Source organism: Enhydra lutris, unplaced genomic scaffold (assembly GCF_002288905.1).
Source record: "Enhydra lutris kenyoni isolate GAN:26980312 unplaced genomic scaffold, ASM228890v2 scaffoldscaffold49, whole genome shotgun sequence".
NCBI lineage: Eukaryota > Metazoa > Chordata > Mammalia > Carnivora > Mustelidae > Enhydra > Enhydra lutris.
Window position 1 is genome coordinate 3,413,632 of NW_019154133.1, and position 23,286 is coordinate 3,436,917.

Genomic DNA, 23,286 nt, shown 5'->3' on the forward strand with positions numbered 1-23,286 from the left:
TTTGAAGAATCACAGAAGTTAGCAAAATATATTAATTCATGTCATTTATTGAGTGGAGTGATCCTTTGGACAACAACAAAAAGCTTGGTAAGAAAAAGGGGATAGATTGTGCCCTTTTGTGGGGGCTAACCAACAATAGCTCACAAAATAAAAATGTAGAATTTAATTCCAGAAATAATTGTTACATCATTCATGATGCTAAACACATGGGGTACAGTCCTAAGCTGTGAGCAGTGAAAGAAGGACCATAGAAATGGGTTCTGTTTTAGCCAGGCTCTGAGGTATTTCCTGGTACTAGGAGCAGAGGTATTGGTGATACTTGTTCAGATGAAGAAATAGCTGTTAACTGTTTCACTCATTTATAACATGCAAACCCAGCTTCTCCATCGGAAGGGAGAAAGCAGAAATTATCACTATACAGATTACTTCAAGAGGGAGAAGTCTAGTAAGAAAGTCATTCACTAATAGATGTTTACTTTTTAGAAGTTTCCAAACATGACATTACTCAGCTGCAGTCTTCCCCTTAAAGCCATCAAAAAGCTACAATGTACACATGGGAGTGGAAATGTAAATTAGCACCTGAAATAAGTTGATGGCCACAACAGCCCCCCTCTGAGAGTTGCCTGCCCCCCCCAAGGACCACGCTCCTGGGCTGAGTCCTCCAGATGCAGAATGCCTTTCAAACATAAAGATATGACAAAAAGCAGAGCAAGTCTCTGGTTCCTCATTCTGTTAGATCTGAGGTTAGTTCTGCTACAGCACCTTTCTTATTCTTTCCTCCATGGTGGTTTTGTATAGATTTCTTTACCTCTACTATTTCTTAACTACAGGGTAGTTACCATGGCAACACCTGTTGATGGCAGACCAGAAAAAAAAAAAAGTAATTCTGCAGTGAGGAAACTGCTTCTGTATTTCTTGCTTCTGGCTCTCACAGTTAGATTTAGGGGATGTTTTTGTTCCTTTCTAGGCTCCTAGGTGACACCATTTTCTCCATTTGGGCAGATTGATATGGAAATTGCTCTTAGCTCTTTTTGTGTTAAATGCGAAGATGCAGCCTCCAGGAGTATGTGTTTTCTGGTGATTTTTACCAACTATAATAGAAATTGTGTCTTTGTCCAAGGCAGTTCACATCTTTAAAGCGTGGGGTTTTTTCCTCCTTTTCTCTCATTTTTTTTCTCTTCCCTTTCCCCTTCTCTTTTCACTTGATCAGTGAGACGGGCTTGTGTTCTTTCTTCGACCAGACAGACAAAGGGCCTAAATAGCAGAGCCCAGATCCTGTGGCTCGTGTAAAATGCCATTAGTCTAGAAATCAAAACAGAGAAGAAAATAAAACTGGGATTATACATCATGCCAGTCAGTTATATGGGCAGGTTCATGGAACTGTGTCCTAGATATTGAATGAAGAGACTTAAAAAAAATAACAGTATCCTCAAGGACAGTCACGTACTATGAGTTGATAGTATCTTCTTATAGAAACTTGGCTATATCATAAATAGTATGTATTTAAACAAGTATTTTGGTATGCCTATTCTGGATAAGGCAGCGTAACAGAATCTTTGGATGAGATTTTTAAAAAAGGAAAAAAAAAAAAAAAGGCACTAGCTCTGAAGCCAGATCAGCGGGTTAGGGAGAACCCACACAGGTGGCACGTGGGGAAGCCACCACTTCAGAGCAGAAGGTAGTCAATGAAAAGTGGCCTGGGTCCTGTTCGCTGCTCAGACCCTGAAGAGCTGGGTGATTACTGAAAACGGTGTTTAAAAATACAGATTCCTTCTTTGGGATTGTATCATGAATTCCGTGAATTATGTGAACCTCCCTGTTATTTCAGTGTTATTTGAATATATATAATTAAGAAGCAACTCCAGGATAGCGGCTGGTTGATGTGTAAACCTCTCTTGATAGGAGAAATGCAGAGTAATGACTCTTGCCTTGCTCACCCTCCCCTCTGTGCCTTTAAGTCAGGTCTCCAATGTTAGAGAACTTGACCATGTTTCCATGCCCTGGCCCTGTAATTGGTGTCCTAGGGTTACCATAATGAAGCACCACCATTTGTAAAGGTGCTTTATATATGCGTGGATTAGATGTCAGAAATTTATCATCTCACAGTTCTGGAGGCTGGAAGTATGAGATCGAGGTGTTAGCAAGGTGTTCTCCTTCTGAAGGTGCAAGGAAAGATCTGTCTGTTCCTGACCTCTCTTTTAGCTGCTAGTATGTCCTTGGACTATGGCTGCATAAATTTCTATCTTCACGGGCATTTTCCCTATATACGTTTCTCTGTATCCAAATTTCCCCCTTTTATAAGGACGTTAATCGTATTAGATCAGGGGCCAACTGTTCTCCATTCTGACCTGATTGCAACTAATATCTGTAATGATCCCATTTCCAGGTAAGGTTACATTCATTAGGACTTTGACATAGGAATTTTGGGGAAGACACAATTCAACCCGTAACAGGCCTAAAAAAACATAGCCCTGTCCTCTCACATGCAAAGTACAGCATCCCAGATGCAGCCACTCTGCAGAGAAGACGCAGCCCAGTAGGCCAGAGTCCATCATGATGCCTTCCGTTCTGCTGAACACACCATGTCTTACAAATCATCATAGAACTAATATTTGCTGAGCGTGGACAATCCATTATCAGGTCGTGCATTATTTCCATTCAAATGAATCTCCTTGACTTTCTTGAGGATACTGAGCATTAAATCTCACTGAGTGTCTCAGAATTTCCCTGAAGTTCACCTTTGGTCATTTAGTAGTTGTTTTCCATCAGAGAAATGATTGAAATGTCATACATATGATAGCATTTCCTAAAACTAACCTCAGTTCCTAGAAGAATGGCCACAAGAATATGATATCGCTGGCGGGGTTCTGGTGTGATACCCACAGGCGGTGTTGAAAGTCCAGGTTGAAGAGGTCAAATGTGTATGAGTGTGTATATTCTAACTACATATATACAATTTATTCCATTTATGTACATGTAGAGATGGATATAGATACACAGTCTGAAATACACATGCATATATACACATATATAGAAAGAAGAGGGTACTATGAAACCACTTGGGCCGTAAGATCCATATACAAAATGCCAGCCTACCCACCCCCAGCGTGCACATACACGCACACAAGCACACATGCACACACACACCCCTATGCATTCCTCCAAAACTCTTTCACTTTATAGACAATAATCTTTAATAATGTGGAAAACTACCAGGAAAAAAAAACAGAGCTTGAATGTATCCCCCTTTTTTGATCCCACAGGCAAAGCCATTGCCTCAAGCCAGCCCAAACAACACAGCCAGTTCTTTAGAACCTCAAGTGGGAGGGGTTGGGGTCCGGAAGGGGGTTCTTTTTTTATCCTGTGCTTACTCTGCAGTCTGTACTGGGACTTCTAACAGTGATCAGATTTCTATGAATTTGGGGCTTTCTCAAAAACATACTTGGGGAACCTTCAAGCTAGTGTTTGACCCCACACCTTCCTCAGCTTCCTGGGGGAGGTGCCCCTACCCCCACCCCATACGTACACACCCATTGAAATAGCTCCCGGGAAAGCTCAGTGATCAGGGACCCTCCAGCCCGACTACCCCTTGGTGATCCCAAGGCTAGAGAAAACAGAAACTGCTGCTCACTGGGAAATGTCTAAAGGCTCATCTGAGGCTCTGAGAGACAGGGAGGTGTGCCTAGTGGCTGCCCAGTTAGGTACCCCCCAGGAGACACAAGCCAAAGCTATAGGCTCTGTGAGTGGCAGCTTAAGTTCCATTCCAAAAGACAGCTTCCCAGATAAAATAGATGAAAGAGACTGGAGTAGCGTTTACTTTTTGTTTTTAGCAAGAAAATAACACTGAAAGGTGAATAAGGGAATGAATGAACGAATGAACAACCTCTTTAATTGCCCAGTTTGTTTGTTTGTTTAAAGATTTATTTATCTACTTAGAGCAAGTGTGGGTGGGAGGGGAAGAGGGACAGAGAGAATCTCAAGCAGACTGCACACTGAGCAGGGAGCCTGAAACGGGCTCCATCTCACGACCCTGAGATCATGAACCTGAGCAGATACCAAGAGTCAGAAGCTTACCAACTGAGCCACCCAAGTGCCCCTAATTGTCCTGTTTATTATTCCATGTTTATCTACGTTGCCTAAAGGAGGATGTTTTTCAATATTTATTTTACTACCAATTCATTAACTAGTAAGTAGAGGAGTCAATTTATATATTTTCTGTTCACTAAAGCAACATGTAAGTTCCAAAGCTAATCTTTTTATTGTTAGTGTTTGTGCTACCTTGCTTTATGTTTAGATGTTGGAGAACCATGCAGCTTTCCCTCAAATACATTGAATTTGCGAATTGTAAACTACTCTGTCTTTTACCAGGAAGAAAATATTTTTTTTTCCCTGTTGTGCGCTTCGGTCATTTGATTTTTTTCTCTGTTAATATTGAAACTGCAAGGAATTCAAGTCCAAGCCTTGCTTGGGATGCATCTTACAGATAAGGCTTATAAGAAATAGTGTCATTTTAAGCCTCTTTCCAGGTAATGGTCTTACAAAAAGAAGGTTTTTGCTAGCAAAATGTCATTTGTTAATGACTCAGTGTGTGTATCATAACTGTATCTATGCTTACCTGGATCCTGTATATTGTAGATAGTATGAGGATACATCCTTAAAAGATTTTTATCATTAGGTCCCCAGAATTCAAGAAAAACATCTTCTCCTTGGCAAGGGGATTATTTTATATATATAAGGATATATATATATATACATATATATATGTATATATATATATCCTTATATATATAAAATATATATGAGGATACATGTCCTCATGTATCTACTCAGTCCGTATCTACTCAGTCTGTCCCTCTGATCACCTCAGTATCTGTGTGAGTCCTTCTTACAGTGGAACGCGCCTACCCCTCCAGAAGAGAGATCGGGGCACCTGGGTGCCTCGCTTGTTAGGTGTCTCTTTCGGCTCAGGTCAGGATCCCAGGATCCTGGGATCTAGCCCCACGTTGGGCTCCCTGCTCCGTGGGAAGCCTGCTTCTCCCTTTCCCCCTGCTTGTGTTTGCTCTCTCATTGTGTTTCTCTGTCAAATAAATAAGTAAAATCTTTAAAAAAAAAAAATGTATCCTCATATATATTTTATATATATAAAAATATTTATGAGGATTTTCAGAAAGAATTATTTTCCCAATGCCATACTTACATCTTTTTGATGCCCAAAAATTTTTGATTTTTTTTTTCTTTTTTGTGCTTTCATCTTATCTTCATAGTGGCCTCTCTCTGGCACCTCTGAACTTTCTTTCCCTGCCTCTTCCATTTTTCTGTACTCTGCCAAGAAAATTAACTCCCTGAAAATACTCTTTTCTTAATGGACTGTTGCTTCACATACCTCAAGGATTTCAGCTGTTAGAACGTGTGAGAAATGGGGCAGGAGACATCAGATAGCATGAGAACTAGAACCATTCACACCGAGAATCTCAGGAAGGCTGCAAGTGTGAGCTGAAGCAGCTGAGGGGTAGGAGAAATGGGAGGCACAGCTGGGAAAGCTGGCAAGAAAAAATGGCCAGAAAACACAAGGGAGCTTAGCGAGGGGAGAAGTGCAACCCAGGAAGTCGAGAATACTGGGATGAGGGAGGGAGACGTATCTGTTGTAAATTACAGTTTTCCCGGATTGTTCAGGATATCACAACCCAGATACGTTGGCTTTAGCTACTGTTTTAATTGCTATACCATTGGGCATATTCAGTATTATTTTCTTGCATGATTATGGTGAAGGACTGAATATTGAAATTTTCATGGGAGGAAGTATCTGTGCTTTGAGATTGATCTCTGTTATATTGACAGTTTACTAAACCTATCCTAGAATTCAGCTGGATTAATAAGAAATCACATGCATTAGTTTATAGATATATTTGTGGTTTTTAATACCCAAAGTATATCAAATCGCTAGCATTTATCATTTGGACAAATAAGGGGTAGATGTAATTAGCTAGATTAATAACTGGTTTGGTGTGTATATCCAGGGGGGAACTGATGAATAAATTGCTTGTTTCCTAGAGACAGGCTTCTGGTATTTGAACCCAATCCTGTCCTAGTCGACATTAGGCCTCAGTTGGATATAACTGTGCAAATGCATGGCCCAAAGCTGAGAGAGATGACTCTATAATAACAAAGGAGAGAAACAAAATTCAAGAATAACTTGACATTTAACTCAATGACCCAGATCTAAGAGGCAGAAATGGCATGGGGGTGACGTAAGCACCTCACCGTCACCATCACCAATTAAATTGCAAAAGGACAGGAGGAGAGATTGGTCTTAGCAGCATCACATATGAAAGAAAGTTAGATTTTGTTTTAGTCCAGTACAAGATTCATATATGGCAAGAGTCTGATTAGTGTAGCTGGTGAAAAAAGCTTCTGTGATCACAGGTTTTCTGAATACCTATAGGAGAATCTGCACTGACACGAGTAAGCGTCCTGTTCTCTTCCTCACCAACCAAGTGCTACGTCATCCGGAGACGTGCCTTTGAGCTTGGTCTTTTGGAAGAAAACCAAAAAATCGGAAGTGTTGGCCCCCAGCATGTCTCCTCCTGCCTCCCCCGTTTCTTTCCCACTTGTTCCTCTCACATGCATCATCTTGCCCTCCCCGGGGCTGAGCTTGTTCTCACTGAAGCAGGAAACATCACTGAAGATGTTTAAACCTAGTCCCCAGGGCAGTGGAACACAGTACAGTCTTGCTCAGTGCTGGCTGATTTGTAGGCTAAGTCGTAATCTCCCATGCTGGGAATGGTATTGCCCCAGTGCTGACCACTGGGATGGCCAGTGCCGCGTCCCAAGTGGCCTTTATTGCCACCAGGTGTTGGATCTCGTATCCCAGGAATGACTTCCAGATTCCCATGATACTCACGCCTTGACCTTGCAAGTTTCAGCTCTTTTTCTTCCTTCTAAATGTCTGGGACAGAGTGTGTATTTGGGGTGCCATGGTCTGTCTTGATCTTGTCGGGAGATCTCAAGAAATTGTGGCTCTTACCCTGAATCACTGCCCAGTAGCCAGATTCTGCAGCTGTGATTGGACCCCAGGATGATCACAGACCCCTCTCCTGAGTTAACCAGCCTATCATGGCTCCCTGTTGATAGCTTTGCCTCCCTGTGATATCTGGTCCGCAACAATTCCCCTAGCACCATCATCAAAACCCACATAAGGACTATTTCTTAAATCAGATCACTGTCCCCTGAACATTGTGCTTGGTTACTGAGCCGCTCCATTAAGTTGGGCTTTGTAGCTGGTCCAGGCTGTCAGCCTACTTTGCTGTCATGAGCAGGCCTGGCCAGAGCCTAGCTCACTTCTTCCAGCCCGGATGCTTTTTTAAGTTAGGGTAGCTGGTACCCAGAACTATATGCTTTAAAATGAAGAAGGGGAAGCTCAAGGGCAGGAGAGAGGAACTTCTTTAAATAGGTGTCTTCGAGTATTTGAAAGATTGCCATGTAGGAAAATTATTGGACTTGTTCTGTATGGCCCTAGAAGTTAGAACCAAGACTCTAACAAGGTTGAGGCCACTAAGTCACTAGGTGAAAAAGCACCTTCCTTACCCCAGCTCATATCGAACAGCATTTGCCAAAGACAGAAACGAATTCCTTCCAGGAGCCCTTCATTATGGAAGGGATTCTGGCATTGGCTTGATGAGCAGATCTAAGTTTTGTTGCTTTGTTTCCATTGCAACATGGATAAAAGATAGTATTTACTTGGGTGCCATTTGCATGTGTTACCACACATGCTGATGTGGTCACTTGCCAATCACGAGTCTTCAGGGACTGTCAGGGAGAGCAGCTTTATTATATCAATATGCTCAAATCTACTCTGATTTTTTAAAAGTTAACTCAATCACTGAGTAGACATTCAATGATTATTATATATTAGATACTGTGATTCATTCTGTGCTCAGTACTTTTAACGGTTACATTTAACCAAGTCCTTTTGTTATTATACTTATGACCCGGAGGTCACAGTCATTGTAGAAAGGGTTCAAGTATCAACTGGGTTTGATTTGTAGATCATCCTTAAGTTTCTTTTAAATTTGAGAGTCCTTAAGTGAGCGTGATTCTAGTCTCACAGTGAGTGGATAACCTGTCTCCAAGTATAGTTTTTGAAAGTCAAACATGAATTTGGAGTTGGGTTACTCAAGTGAGGGCTACCTAGTCCCTGTGTTTATCTACCCAGATAGCAGGCAGCTTTGCTGTCAACCTCCTCGCTGCTTCCCTAGAAGGTATAACTTTAAAAAATAAAATAAACAAACAACCAAAAAAAACCAACCCAGAAAAAAAACACTCCTCTTCCTACACCTCTTCTCAGCAATGCCAGCTGGGGGTTGGGTCAGGCCATCTGTCAGGTGCATAACCCAGCCCTCAGGGCCCCAGTGGCCCAGAAATTGAACTGTGTGTCAGTTTCTCTGAGTGGCTGTAGCTAGAACAAGCCTTCACATGAGCAGACCAAATGCATCATGAATTATCAGAGTTCACTTGTTTGAGCCTTCCTCTGAATGTCATCATCTGTGTTAAGAACCTGCTAACAGTCCTAATGAAAACTCTGTCAGTGAACTAGGTACGGAAGACACGGTGCTGAATTTGCCGTTCCACTAACATACTATGTGCAGGGAGGGGGGCATATTGGAGTAGACACCACGCTTCCCAAGTCCTACGGTTCCATTCAGTGGAAAAAGAAAGCAACATGGACAGCATAGGATTTCTATTTGATTGGGTCAGTCATCGTTTGCAGTGACTAACTGCTGTCCACCCGTAGACATAGTCACGGGTGTGAAAGGAGGTCTGAAAAGGCACTTGGTCCATGCAGAATGACTCTCCAGTTGTCTTCAGTTCAAACACGATGGCTGGCAGTGGTTGGAGCCCAGTGATCACGCTTCGCGGCAATGACTGCTGTGATTCCAGCTAGACTCACCCTGGGGTTTGCCATATTTCTTTCAGATTGCTCTGGAAAATGACAGACATTACAATGCACACATTTCTTGGAGTTTCTTTTTGGTGGCAGCTTTATTGAGACAGAATTCACATGCCATACAGTTCACCAATTTAAAGTGGACAGTTTAATGGACAGAGTTGTGCAGCCGTCCCACAGTCCATACCTCAGAAAGCAGCTCTGCCCCCCTTAGCTCTCATCCCCGTCTCCTGCCCCCTGAGGCAACCACTAATCCACTATCTGCCTGCCCATTTTGGACATTTCATGTCAATGGAATCAGAGAGTATTTGGCCTTTTATGTGACTAGCTTTTTTTCACTCAGCGTGTTTTCAAGGTTCATCCCCATTGTAACATGAGTCAGTGCTTCATTCCATCTAATTGGCCACATACTATTCTTTGATATGGATATACCCCCATTTTGTATGTTTATTCACCAGTTGATGGATATATGTACTGTATCCACTTTGGGGCCAATATGAATAATGCCACATTGAGCATCCATACACAAGTTTCTGTGTGAACGTATGTTTTCATTTCCCTTGGTACATACCGAGGAGTGGAATATATACCCATATAGACATACCCCAGTACATACCTGGGACCAATGGTAACTCCTCTGTTTAACTTTTGGAAGAAGAACCGGGCTGTTTTCAAAGTGACTCCCATTTTACATTCCCCTCAGGAGATATGGGGGTTTCTGATTTTCTTCCACGTCCTCACCAACCCTTGTTACCATGTAAACTTCTGATTATGGCCATTCTATGGGGGATGAAGTGGTATTTCATCTCATTGTGGGTTTGGTTTGCTTTTCCTTGATAAATAATAATGCTGAGCATTTTTTCATGTGTTCATTGGCCATTATGTATTTATTTTAAGAAATGACTGTTCAGATCTTTTGCCTGCTTTTGATTGGGTAGTCTTTTTATTATTGAGTTATAAAAGTACTTCATATATTCTACATAAAAGTCCTCTATCAGATATGATTTGCTCGGATTTTTTTTCCCATTCTTTGGGTTGTCTTTTAATAGTGTCCTTTAAAGCACGGATGTGTTTAATTTTGATCAAGTCCAATTGATTTATTTTTTCTTTTGTTGCTTGTCCTTTTGGTGTCATATATATAACCCCCTGGCCAAATTTGAGCTCATGAAGGTTTATCCCTGTGGTTTCTTCTAATGGAATTGTTGTTTTAGCTTTTAAATGGAGGTTTTGATTCATTCTGAGTCAGTTTTTATATGGTCTGAGTTGAGGATGCAACTTCATTCTTTTGCATGTGGCTATCAGTTGTCCTAGATTTTGTTGTTGGAAAGGCTATTTTTCCCCACTGAACAGTTTTGACACCCTTGTTGAAAATTAATTAGCCATAGATATACAGGTTTATTTCTGGATAGTGCTTCTAGTCCATTTATCTATATGTCTGTCTTATTCTGGTTCCACAGTGTCCTGATTACCTTGTTTCTTTGAAATATTTTTGTCATGAAATGCATATTCCAGAAATGCAAAATTATGTACCACTTTTATGTTATTAAAATAACTGTCAAGTTATATGCTCAATTTTCAAATTAGACTCTCTATTCCCACCTAGTAATAGAGCTAAGGCAAACATTATTTCTAATACATATTAATAAGATTTGGCATTTTAAGAAAAATATTCTTTTCATTTTTTTTTTTTTTTTTTTTTTTTTGCTGCAGCAGTTTGATTTAGATAATCCAATCTTGCTTCTATTTCTAACAAATTCAGGAGCGTTCTCTGGGACCAACCATGACAACATGGGGAAGTGGAGATGTTTACAGTTGGAATCCACATCTAAATATATCTGCATGGCAGGGTTTCAGGAGGAGGTTTGTTTGAAAATCTAATGAAAGAGCGAAAGGTGGTTTGGGAAAGGCCCTTGTCTGTCAAGCCCTCACCCAGTGAAGGCGCCCTGCCCTTTTAGTTTGCATGATTGACAGCGGAAAGACCTGGAGTCAGGTCAGAAGAAGACAGCCTATGATTGTGTATCTTATTCTGGTCTTTTTAGACTTATTCAAGAAAAGAAAATAATAATAGCTGAATGCAGTGGCAAACAAAAGTCAGCCGTTTCTCCCTTGGTAACTGTCAGGGAAACAATAGATGTACCTTGAGACAGTGTAAATAATCTGCTGACTGTGCTGTGGAAGAAAGCTACATACGGTCTGCGATGATCCTATGTGACCCTAATAGAACCTAACTAGATGCGGGTCTAGAAGGTTCGTGTTGCACTCAGTTCTTCATCTTCAAATCTGGAATTGTAGCTCAGTCCGTTAAAATAATTGAGAGGTTCTAAATCTTAGTTAGCAGCTAGGATGTTCCCCTCAGGGTGTAAGCTCATTCATTCATTCATCCCATCACCCTCCCCTATTCCTCCCATGCTGCACGAACTATGGTGCCTTACATGAAACCGAGGTTCAGTTTGGGAGATATTTGTGAGGAGATGGGAAGAGACGTGGAGAGGGAAGGGGCATGGAGGAAAGGCTGGACACCGAAACTAGACCAAAACCATGGATGGGATGGGACCAAGGGGCGCGGATGAATCAGGAGGGAAAAGAAGGGGAGACATCCCAGTCATCCCCTCCATTTCTGCACGTCGTCTTCATTCCCACAGTGAAGTGGGTAAAGGAGCAATGTGGGATCAGGAGATCTGCATGTCATGTAGGTCACACGGTTCATGCTGTACTGAAGATGCTCCTTTTTATTTTTTTAAGATTTATTTGAGAGCGCACGCACACATGGGGAGTAGGGTGGGGGTGTATGATGCAGAGGGAGAGGGAGAGGAAGGATCTCGAGCAGTCTGTACACCCAGTGCGGAGCATGATGTTGGCTCGATCTCAGATCTCCCCCTGAGACCATCACCCGAGCTGAAATCATGTATCAGGTGCTTAACCCACTGAGCCACCCAGGCACCCTGAAGGTGTTCCTTTTTTAGTAAGACATTCTCATAATTAAATCATAGCTTACTTTATTTAAAAGCATAAATCTTAAATACATCCCTCATTTTATCCCAAATTTAGGTAACAAATACTTGAATTTTAATATTAACAGCAATAAGACACAGATTTATTTATCGTAATATTAGGAAAAATATAGAAAGAGCAAGTAATTGATGAATGTTTGATCAGACATGAACTGTTACACTGGAGATATTTTTATTTATTTACTACTATTTGTAGTTTTCCTTGACTTTGCAGCTTGCTTTGCTTGGGAAGGAATGAAAAGCTCAATGTTTGGCCCGAATTTGCTCGTGTTTTTACAACGAACTGGACAAGTATCTTTGACAGTCTGTATCCATCTGTCTTTTTTTTTTTTTTTTTTTTTTAACCCTAGTTTTCTTTCTCTTTGGTTACAGGCCAAGCAGGAAAAGAGGACTCTCGCCACCACATTTCGAAGGGAGTCCACCGCCAGAACTTTGGTTCCTTATTTGGACAAACATTTCTCCAAGGTAAATACTACCATTGTTCACTAAGGGGGCCCCTCATTAGAATTTTCAGGGCGCAGTGGTGCCGCACACAGGCTTGATTGTTGCGTCTGACAAGCCTCGAGTGCCGCGAGGGAGGGAGGGGAGAAGTGAGCGGAGCCGAGGGGATATCCCGGAGAACGGAGAACGCCCTCAGAATCCGGGAGCTCGCGGAGTCACACTACACGTGTGTGGGAGGAGGGGAGGCAAGGGGAGGCGGTGCTTTTTTCTTCGTGTTAGTCTCTCTCTCCGGCGTTAACGAAAACAGCAGCCAGTGTGGTTTGGTGATAAAAATAGCATTTTTGTCTTCTCTGGGAAAAGCGTGGTGCAGTCCTTCCTAGAAGTTACGATCCAATATATACTATATTCGTGTCACAAAGGGAAAGAAAACGGAGTCATAATATTTTACACCAACTAATACTTACAGATGTGGAAGATTTTAAAGAAATCCATGTGCTCCTTTCATGAAAATTACCTACTAAGTAAGGCTGTGGGTGGTCGGTGACAGGGACTTCCCATCCTTAATGCCTCTTCTTGGGGGAGGAGAGGACATCCGTGTGGAAGAGAGAATGGGAATATGAGAGAGAGAAGGAGAGAGAGACGTCAAAGAGGAGTCTGTCAGCACATACTCTGTTTCAGAGGAGTAACTCCGGGCGCTTTCTTTATGAATCATGAGCTTAGCGGGAATAAAGGCTTAACAGAAGCAGCTGAATTCGTCGTAGGCTCTAGCATTCATGAATTGGCTGCCAGTATTTTAACACAAATTGCTGTGTCACTTCTGTGAAGTTCCCCTGTTGCTGCTCAGTCTGTAGCCAAAAGCTGTTTTTGCTAAGCCCTGAAATTCGATCTGATAAAAAAAAACCACCTCCTTCCTTCCTGATAAAGATACCCATGTTCACCACCCATGTTCTGCATTTTGCAGAAATGCAAAAATATACGATCCAATTTAAAAGAAAATAAACTTGTCAGCTTTCTCTGTTTAGCAGTTAATATATGGCCGACATTATTCAGTCCTTAGCTCGCCAGAATGTGCTTTCAGATTGGCAAGGGGCGAGTAATGGGTTCCTTGTCGTCAGTCCTTGTCCTGGCGGTTCTTTTCGGAAGGGGCTGGGTGGGGGGAATGGAAGCTGTACATTAGAGGAGAATTCTGCGATACTATTCATTGTCTGTTCTGACAGAGAAGACATTGTTTGTTCACTGTAATAGGCTGGCAGGAATCTGTGCTGTGCATACAGAATGGGGGAAACAGCACTGGAGAATATCAAAATCCAAAGCAATAGATTAGCTTAGAGATTTTTTTTTTAAATATATTTTAATAGCTTCTCATTACTGTAGATGCAAGTCATAATTTAAGGAAATAGTTTTCCTGCAAGTGACAGTTTTCTTCACCTTTCATTATGCGTGTATTACATAAAAAAGGCTTTAAGACAGCAGTGTGCCTATTTAAATACCGTGGTAACAAGAATTACAATCATAAAGTTTATAAACACACCAGACCTGCTTGGAGATGGCTCCCTGTGCCTTAGCATTCACGTCCGTGTAAGTGAAAAACAACCCCAGCACCCGCTCTGGTGATGCACGGAAGCCAGTGTGAGCTGCCTAAGGTGAGAGAGAAAAGACACATTAAATGATGTGTTTGGAGGTAAGAAGTCCACTGCCAGGGACAGTGCGAGAGCATGCCATGCCCCAGACGTCCACAACCTTAAAGTCAAAGACTATCAAAGTGAAGGTGGAAAGCAGTGTGCAAACCTTGCCTTGGAAACTGAGAGCGAAAAGAGATCTTGTCAGGCTGCGGGCTGCTGTGTTCACAGAGCACATGAGCTAGACCAGGGGAGCTCCAAGAGCAGGTGTGCTGGGGCCATTCCCAGCCAAGTAAAAGGGCCCCTCGTCCTTGTGCTTCAAGAGAGATTTCTCTTATTCCTCAGGCTTGGCTTGTATTTATCAGAACTCCCTGTATAATTTTATAAGAACGATATCCTATAAATTACAACATTTCTAAAATTACAGCTGTGATGATGTTGGTGCACAGTCAGTCATTAAATGATTGCAAACCCTGCTTGGATTTTTATGTAACCTATAGAAAGATCCGTCTTAGATGCCTAAAGCAAATCTTTTCCTCTGCTACTTATGACATCGTTCAGGTACATTATCTGCTTGGTTTTTAAATTTCTTAGTCTTTTAAAATGTGTTTGGCAATCTTTTAAAAAATGTGTTTGTAGAACCTCTTAAAAATATGTAAATATATATGATGGTATTTTCAAGGAAATACCAAAGGAACCAAGTACAATTAACCAAGATGTTACAAAACTGTTTCCCTTTATCGCTTCAGTATATTGGCACATTTATTTTTGTCTATTTTAAAAGTAGTTTTTATTTTATCATTTTTAACAACCACATTAAGGGCTAGTAAGGGAGTTAAGGCCGGTCCCAACTGCTCCTGCAGGAGTCCCTTGGAGGCGCTGTGGCAGGAGGGTGGGGGACAGAGGAGCCTCAGAAGACAGTTTGCGGGATAACTGCTGGTCCATCTGTGACCCAGCGGCCACACCTACTGTCCTGTCTTCCTGTCATTCTGCTGCTGGAACCCCTGGTAACCACCGTTCTGGAGCCCTGATCATTAGCTTGTACCAGTGACCTGGTCCCGCAGAGCCTGGCCCTCAGCTTGCTGCAAAGCTGTGGGAGCTCACAGGCTTTCGAAGCCCGTGTGTGCGGCCTCCAGAGGCAGGATCATAGCTCGGTCTGGCTTCCTTCACATCCTTGTCACTAGGGGACAAGGAGTATCCTGGTCTTAAAATGAGGAGTTGCAAAGGGCTTGTTTCACCTGTGACAGCTCATCCTTGTCTGTTGGGAAAGGAAGCATATACCAGTGGGGGGACATTGGAGTACACGCTTAACGACACTATTTTATTCAGCAAACACTTGAACTACACTTACTGTGGGGCAAGCAGAAGTCTAAGCACTTTGCAAATACTAACTCACTTAATCCTCTGCTTTCATTATTATTATTCACATTTTACTGAAGAAGAAACTGCAGCTCAGATAGGGTGAGTGACTTACCCGGGGATCCACAGGTGGTGAGGGCGGATGGCATGTGCCTGGGCGGGTCTGCGCTAGAGTCCAGGCATGAGGGCTTTGCGCTCCCCAGTCGCAGGTACCTCCTATACCAACAGCAGGGTTTGCTTCATGGTCCTGTCCCTTTGGGGTCTGCCATCTCTGCAGAAGTGCACACAGTGTGTTACATTGCTGGGTTTTGAACTGTACACCTCTTGCCTCTTGGCCTTTACAAGGGGGAAGAAGAATTTTTTTTTTTTAAGATTTTATTTATTTACTTGACAGAGATCACAAGTAGGCAGAGAGGCAGGCAGAGAGAGAAGAGGAAGCAGGCTCCCTGCTGAACAGAGAGCCCGATGCGGGGCTCGATCCCAGGATCATGACCTGAACCGAAGGCAGAGGCTTTAACCCACTGAGCCACCCAGGCGCCCCGGAAGAAAAATTTTTAATTTCTGTCCTTGTAGATTCAGAGTGGGTACAGGTTTGAGCTGTATGGTCAAGCTAGGGTTCCAGGCACTGCAGCCCCTGGCTGTCAGGGGGAGCTGTACCCCACAGCGGGCCTGCAGACGACCTCCCCAGCTGTGCTGGGAGAAAGGCCAAGGGCCATGCTCTCCCTATTCCTCAACACCTCTTTCACCGAGTGAGTCCTGGATCTTTTAATGTGCTCCAGCCCCGAGGCCAGCGGTGCTGGACTTGCCATTATTAAGAGCAGCCACTGTTCAAGCCGATATTTCAATAAGATGAATGTTTGACAATTTTCCTCTCTGACCTGCTGTGAGGATTTCACTGCCTTTAGGAGGTCTTGCCTGACCCCAGTACTTCCCAGAGAGTTGTGTTAATGGGTGCAGCTCCCTTCCACCACTCCGGAAAGAGAAAAGAAAGAGGGTTTCATTAATGATCAGCTATGTTTGAGAGATGTGGATTAAATGAAATTAAATTGATGTACGTATTGCAGGTTTCTCCAAATTCTCTTGTGACTCTCCACAGCAAGATAAAGAGTGCAGAATTTCCTAAATGTTTTATTCTGCCAGGTGGGGAAAAACGTCTGGCAACACCCCTTAGAGCAGAGCTGCCTTAAGAAAAGGAGAGACAACAGAACAGGTCATAGAAGGTAGTCAGGTATTGAGGAAAGATCAGTCAGCTACATTTGGGATTCCTAACTTTCAGTCCATCTTAAAACCAGTAGTCACTGGGACCTCAGCGCGTCAGATTTCTTATCCGTAAAATATGGAGGATAGAACTGGATTATCTCTAAGCTATTTTCATCTTTGTGAAAAGCTGGCAATTATTTGTTTGTGTCCTACCTGGCTCCAGAAGGACTTTTAAGAATAAGGCACAATATAGAATGCATTAAGACAGAGTAAATTAAAAACAGGTGGGGGTAAAATGAGGCATAGGGAATAGAAGGTAGGAAAGACAGGAAGGAAGGAGGTTAGTATGCAGAATGAATTCTGTGAAATCCTTCATGGTGGATATGAAAGAAACAAGTTTTGTTCAGTGCTTTTTTTTTTTTAAGATTTTATTTATTTGACAAACAGAAAACACAAGTAGGCAGAGAGGCAGGCAGAGAGAGAGAGAGGAGGAAGCAGGCTCCCCACTGAGCAGAGAGCCCAATGCGGGACTCGATTCCAGGACCCTCAGGAACATGTCCTGAGCTGAAGGCAGAGGCTCCTTGTTCAGTGCTTTTTGATGAACTGAAGGCAGGTGCTCCTTGTTCAGTGCTTTTTGATGAATAGGTTGAAGAGAGAGGAACTAGAATCCTAGTTTCGGAATTAACGTTTCCTAAGCTAAAAACAAATGTTTGCTGCAGAAACAACGGTTCCCAGTTTTGAGACCAGTTTTTTCTCACGGTTTTTAAATTCTATGGCCTTTTGGTCTTTCAGGTCGAAATTTTGGCTCTGTGTCAGGCTGGTGCCAAAGAGATGGGCCGTCCATAAAAGTGCTTCATAGGTAGCTATACATACCTCGTCCTCATTGATGAAACCAGTACACACTGTGGAGCCGCTCTGCCTTGGCACACGTGCAGGCATCTGAGTCTCGCTCAATTTCCTGGACTCTGGAGTGTTCCCCAGAACCTGGAGGGCTGTGTGATGGGAGGCCAGCGGGCTGAGTGGGACGGTGTCTCGGGCAGAGACCATTTGTGTGACCTGCCTTGTACAGCGTCATTACTTCCATTCTGTTTTCAGGATGCCCATCTCCTTGCCCCCCACCCACATCTGACTTCCTACCCTTTGTCCTCGCCTGGATCGGGATCTACCTGCAGCCTCTTAATAAGGTCAGAGATGTCCCAGGGTCTTTCATTGTTAGGGTGCTAAAGGTTCAAATCCACGTCCTCTTTTTAAAGTCTTAGTAATTAGAATGATTACTGAAATATTTTTAAAGAAAATGATACTGTTGGAGGACCTCATAGAGTATAGAAAGCCCTTAGTGACAGAGAAACAATCATGTCACTCAAATGCGGCAAGCCCATGGCAGCTTTCATTAGTTTTGATATTTAATCACATATTGTAACTTTATATAGTGGCTAGCTGACTGGTGAGACAAGAAACATAAGAATTATCAATGTCATTCTAAACTGCAGTCCTCTGGACAAAATTCTTATATACTTAGCATATTGTTGGTGACCTTTTTTTTCCTAAACTGGGTAGTAGTTACATGGGTGTTTATTGTATCATACTTTCTGTAAATCTTAAATATCTGAATATATTTGGTAAGTTTCATATCCGCTTTTTGGAATATTGTACAAAATTCTATGTTAAAAAAAAGTAGTAGTGACAATCATACAATGCAGCTTTTTATTTATTAGAAATAAGTATCAGCCATACCCTTAATATATGTGTCCTCATACACCCGTTGGCAAGCGGACAACACAGTCAGAATGGACAAAATAGAGATATTTATTGCAGAGAAATGCTTGCAAACAGCAGCCTAAACCTTTCTATCTTGTCTTATTGTTTTATAAGTAAACACAAAAATTATCGTAGGTCGATTATGTTTGTCCAAAATGGTAGCTACCCGAACATTAGCTAATGAAAGCAATTATTATCTGTTTTGATATTGTAACATATTAAATATAATTTGGAACTTATGTATTTGAAACATATATGAAAATATTTATATATTTGATATATATGTCATATGCCTGTATGTCTTTTCAAAAACTTATCTGCAAATCATGCATTTTATTCTATAATTAATTTAGAGTAAATTGAATAGTACATCACTTGTTAAATAGGAAACACTCAAGGGGCGCCTGTGTCGCTCATTCAGTTAAGCATCCCAGTCTTGGTTTCAGTTCAGGTCATGTTCCCCGGATCGCAAGATCGAGCCCTGTGTCGGGCTCTGTGCTGGTTGTGGAGCCTGCTTAAGATTCTCTCACCCTCTGCCCCTCCTCCCCTTAAAAAAAAAGAAACACTCAAAATAGAATTATTAAAGTTTATATGTGAGCATGATAATACAAACTTTAATAGCTTGTCTAAAATCAAAGAATTGTACTTAAGTCACCTCTTCCTTATATACCATAAAATTTTTAATCCAAACACTTCCAGCGGAGGCTTGCGAATACATACTTATGCAAGTCAAAGCAGGGGAAGACTTGAGTGAAGCCTGGACAGGACGTTGCAGTAATTATCTGTAGTCAGTTTAAAGAGAATGTTGCTATTCTGGAGTAAGTGGTTGGTAATGAGATAATGTGAGGTATAGTGAGGTGCAGAAAGAAGATCAAAGCTCGACAGTAGAGTCAGTTGATTGGAATAAAATGTTATGAAACCACTGTTGCCCTGCCTCCCTCCCCCCCCACCCTACCCCCACATCACAGGTGCATCTGCTGCCATTTCCTGTTCCATCTCTCTGGGAAAGTCAGCCATTACCTCTGCGAGTGGGTGCTGACCTCAGATGTGTTACACAAGCCCCTGTCCTGTTGATGTTCTCTTTACTTATTGCAAGATATACATTACGTATGTATACTATGTTGAAATACCAATCATAAACGAATGTCATGTCCCCTATTTATTGTTCATTTTACACCAAAAAGTGACTTCTTCCTAAGAAGCCCTATTTTTCTTAATCGGGTTGCATTTCTTAGAGTTGCGTTTCCTTGTGTTCTTGGATGTTGGAGCATAATTTGTACTGTCTTGTTAGATAGCTTCTTAGTTTTCATGTTCTGACTTCACTATTTTTTTATTATAGTAAATTTTACATCTATTACATTCAAATGCAGCTAATGAGTTTCAAAATGATTTCAATCAGCATCATCATGTTCCAACAATCTTAATGTTGCTTGACTGTTCTAATTGTTAATTTAAAAATCCAACTGTCATCGGAATAACTACTCTTTAATAAAACCTCGATAAAAGTCTAATGAAACATTTCTGTGGATTTGACCTAAGGAAAAAGAAATATACATAAGCGAAGTATCTTTTGTTATTTAATTAATTGGTATAAGCTACAACATTTCTCTGTGTGTTGTAACTAGCTTTCATTTTCAAACTTTGGAAGAATGAGTCATTTGTACTAGGAAGTAGATGTTAAAGAACTATGTTTGGCAACTTGGAGAACATTTTTAGCATTTGAATTTCCCTATTTATAGTACAGCATCAGGCAGAGTAAAATGTTTGGCATTTCTATAAGGGATGCAAACTCTTTAACATTCTCTGTTGTGATCTAACAATTCATTTCAGAGTAAGATGAATCAGTCTTGTTTGGAAAATGTTTTATACAAATATTGGCAAGGAAACTGTAACTGCATTTCTGTGGATTTTAAAAATGCAAACTCCCCTAAAGTAAATGATGACAAATTTCACAATATTATTGCTTTCTTCTGCATTACTGTAGTTCTATGTGAATTGCCTTTTATTACTTTAAATTCCACACTACTCTGTCCCATTCCTTGCTTTTTAGATTTTTGCTAACCCATGTTGAAATCAGAGACCATGTTTCTAGGTCCCTCCAAATGTCAAGTTCTTTTTAATCTAACCTTCTACTCTCCACTGTGTTTTTCGCATAATTTAAACTCTAGATTACTTTATTAACATATGGCCTTTTCTCTTACATTAGACAGTATGAGAACAGTAATTTATAGGGTTTTGCACTTTAAGTGGCCGAATAGAGACATTCATATTCTCTCTCTCATTCTCTCTTTTACATACAACCCCCCCCCCCACACACAAAGTGTTGAACTAATAAAAAATAGTGCAAACTAAATGTAATGTGCTATCCTCGGGATAACAAAAAAGGGACATTATTGAAAACTAAGGAAATCTGAATAATACATGGACATTACTTAATAATAATGTACCAGGATTGGTTCATTAACTATACAAATGTACCATGTTAATGTACAAAGTTAATAGTAGATTAGAAAAATTACAATAACTATATTTATGGCTAATGTATTAAACAGTAGAGTTGACTGCAGTCTGCTTTGTGATAAGAATAATTAGGGTACAAAGTGATAACTGTTCCCTTTTTGCCAAGGTCCTCTTTGAATATAACCCTCTGTAGCTGACTTTGGCAAAATCTGGGGCCAGATCCAGCCAACCACCATTTGTGTGGGCCTTGAACACGCTCTGCTATGATCTTGCCTGTGCCCTTTTCCAGAAAGCTGAGAGGGTGCAGGCTCAGGCTTCCTGGGCTCGGTTCCCAGCCATTTGGTTAGGGGTTTTACTTGACTTTTTTAACCTCTCTGGGCTTCATTTTCCATTTCTAGGAAATCAGGAGGTCACATCAGATTTTTCTCTTGGGAAATCTGTGACTTAGAGCATTTCTACTCTGAATGTGTGCTGGAAGTCTGTGATTGTAGCTATGGAATTCATTGAAGATGAAATTTTGGCACTGAGCCAATTTGCATGAGTTATTATAGTTTATAGCATAAGATTAATATTCATCATTTTTCAGCACTTTTGAATTCTGCCAAAAAGGAAATAGTCCCTGAAAATAATACTGTTGCCACATGAGGGTCACTTAGGCATTAAAAAGACAAGATCACAATGTCTTCAAATACCCACATTAGATCTGAACTAAAAATCATATTAAAATATTAAATTTTACTTTAATTTGTGATGAAGTACACAAAAGTACATATAAGGTACATTTTCAAACAAAAATTTTAGGTTAATGTGCTTTTGGATCATATACTTAAATGATTAAGTTTGAATTTATTATTTAATATAATTTATAGTGTTATGTGGTATTCTAGTTAATGATAATAAAATTTTGAATACCTAATTATTCTCAAGCCATTTACAGACATTTAAGATCCTGCCAAGTGTCCATATTATGCTTGTTGAGTTAATCATTAGGAAGTTACTCATTCGACAATTATTTCTTAATTCCTTTTGAGCCAGTCATTGTCCATAAGAAGAAATTAGTTTCTAGCTCTAGTATTTCAGTGCTGTATTTTGATTAGGGGCATATAAAAAAAGAAAGTTTATTTAGGTCTGCCTTGAAAGTTAAATCGAATAATAACCACTTGATTGGTGGAGGCACTCTCAGGAATGGCTGAATAGTGATTCTCAGCTTTGACTGTTCAATAAAATCACTCAAGGGGCTTTTAAAAGTCCCTCTGTGCAGCTTGTACCCCAAACTAATCAAGCCAATCTCTGGAGGCATTGTTTTAAAATTTCCCAAGTGCCTCCAATACACAGTGCAAGTCAAGAACTCTTAGCCTTAAGGAAGAATGAGGGAGGGGCACCTGGGTTGCTCAGTGGGTTAAGCCTCTGTCTTCTGCTCAGGTCATGATCTCAAGGTCCTGGGATCGAGGCTCACATCGGGCTGTCTGCTCAGCAGGGAGCCTGCTTCCCCCTCTCTCTCTGCCTGCCTCTCTGCCTACTTGTGATCTCTCTCTCTCTCTCTCTCTCTCTCTCTGCGTCAAATAAATAAAATCTTAAAAAAAATTTTTTTTTTCATTAAAAACAAAAATGGAGGAGTGAGGGATGCCTCTTGCGATGATCTTTATACAGCAGAACTCTCCCACCCTTGGAAATTGGGTGACTTCAGTAGCTATGGGTCATTTAAAGAGTGAACAGTAGTCCTCTCATGTCCATAGGGGACATATTCCAAGCCCCCCATGGATGTCTGGACCCACAGATAGTACAGAACCCTGTCTGTACTATGTCTTTCCTACACATACCCCCTGTGATAAAGCTTAATTTAGCAATTAGGCGCAGTAGGAGATTAAAAACAATTACTAAGAATAAATAGAATGATTAAAACAGCATGTTATAATAAAAGTTATCTGAATGTGGTCTCTCTCAGAATATTTTACTGGACTGTACTTGCCCTTCTGGTCATGATGGGATAGAATGCCCGCGGGATGAGCTGACATGACAGAATGCATTATGATGTAACGTTAGGCTACTACTGACTGTGTGACAACTCATCAGGGGGCCATGCGCTTCTGGACCACAGATGGCTGCGGATAACTGAGACCGCAAAGGCCATACTGCGGATAAAGGGGAGGACTACTGTAAACTTCCAAAGAGAAGGAAGCTTGCCTGATTAAAGAACAAAAGCATGTCCCTTGCCCTAAATCTCCACCTCACAGATACCAGGAGAGTCTGCCCTGATTTTGAAATTGCACGCTCCAGCACTACAGTGTTTGCTTTGGCTCTTGTTTTGTGTGGCACTGTAGTTTGCAAGACCAGTGAGAGCTAGCATTTAGTGCGTCTGGTGAGTTTCAGGCGCTGTGCTAAACACCATTCTGTCTCACAGCCAGGACCAAAAGAAGCTACTCACTTCAAAATAAAGTCAGAGTTTTGTTTTGTCAGAGAAGTTGTATCTCAGTGTAATTGGATATTTGATCAT

The 23,286-nt window shown here is 41.3% G+C and overlaps 1 protein-coding gene across 1 annotated transcript in view; it reads left to right on the plus strand.

Annotated features, from left to right (window-relative positions):
* Nucleotides 1-23,286, plus strand: part of LOC111156805 (phosphoprotein membrane anchor with glycosphingolipid microdomains 1) — a 129,827-nt gene that overhangs the window by 66,501 nt on the left and 40,040 nt on the right. The window contains exon 3 of the mRNA XM_022517874.1: nt 12,328-12,420. The gene's annotated coding sequence lies outside the window, so the exon portion shown is untranslated. The remainder of the gene's footprint in view (nt 1-12,327; nt 12,421-23,286) is intronic.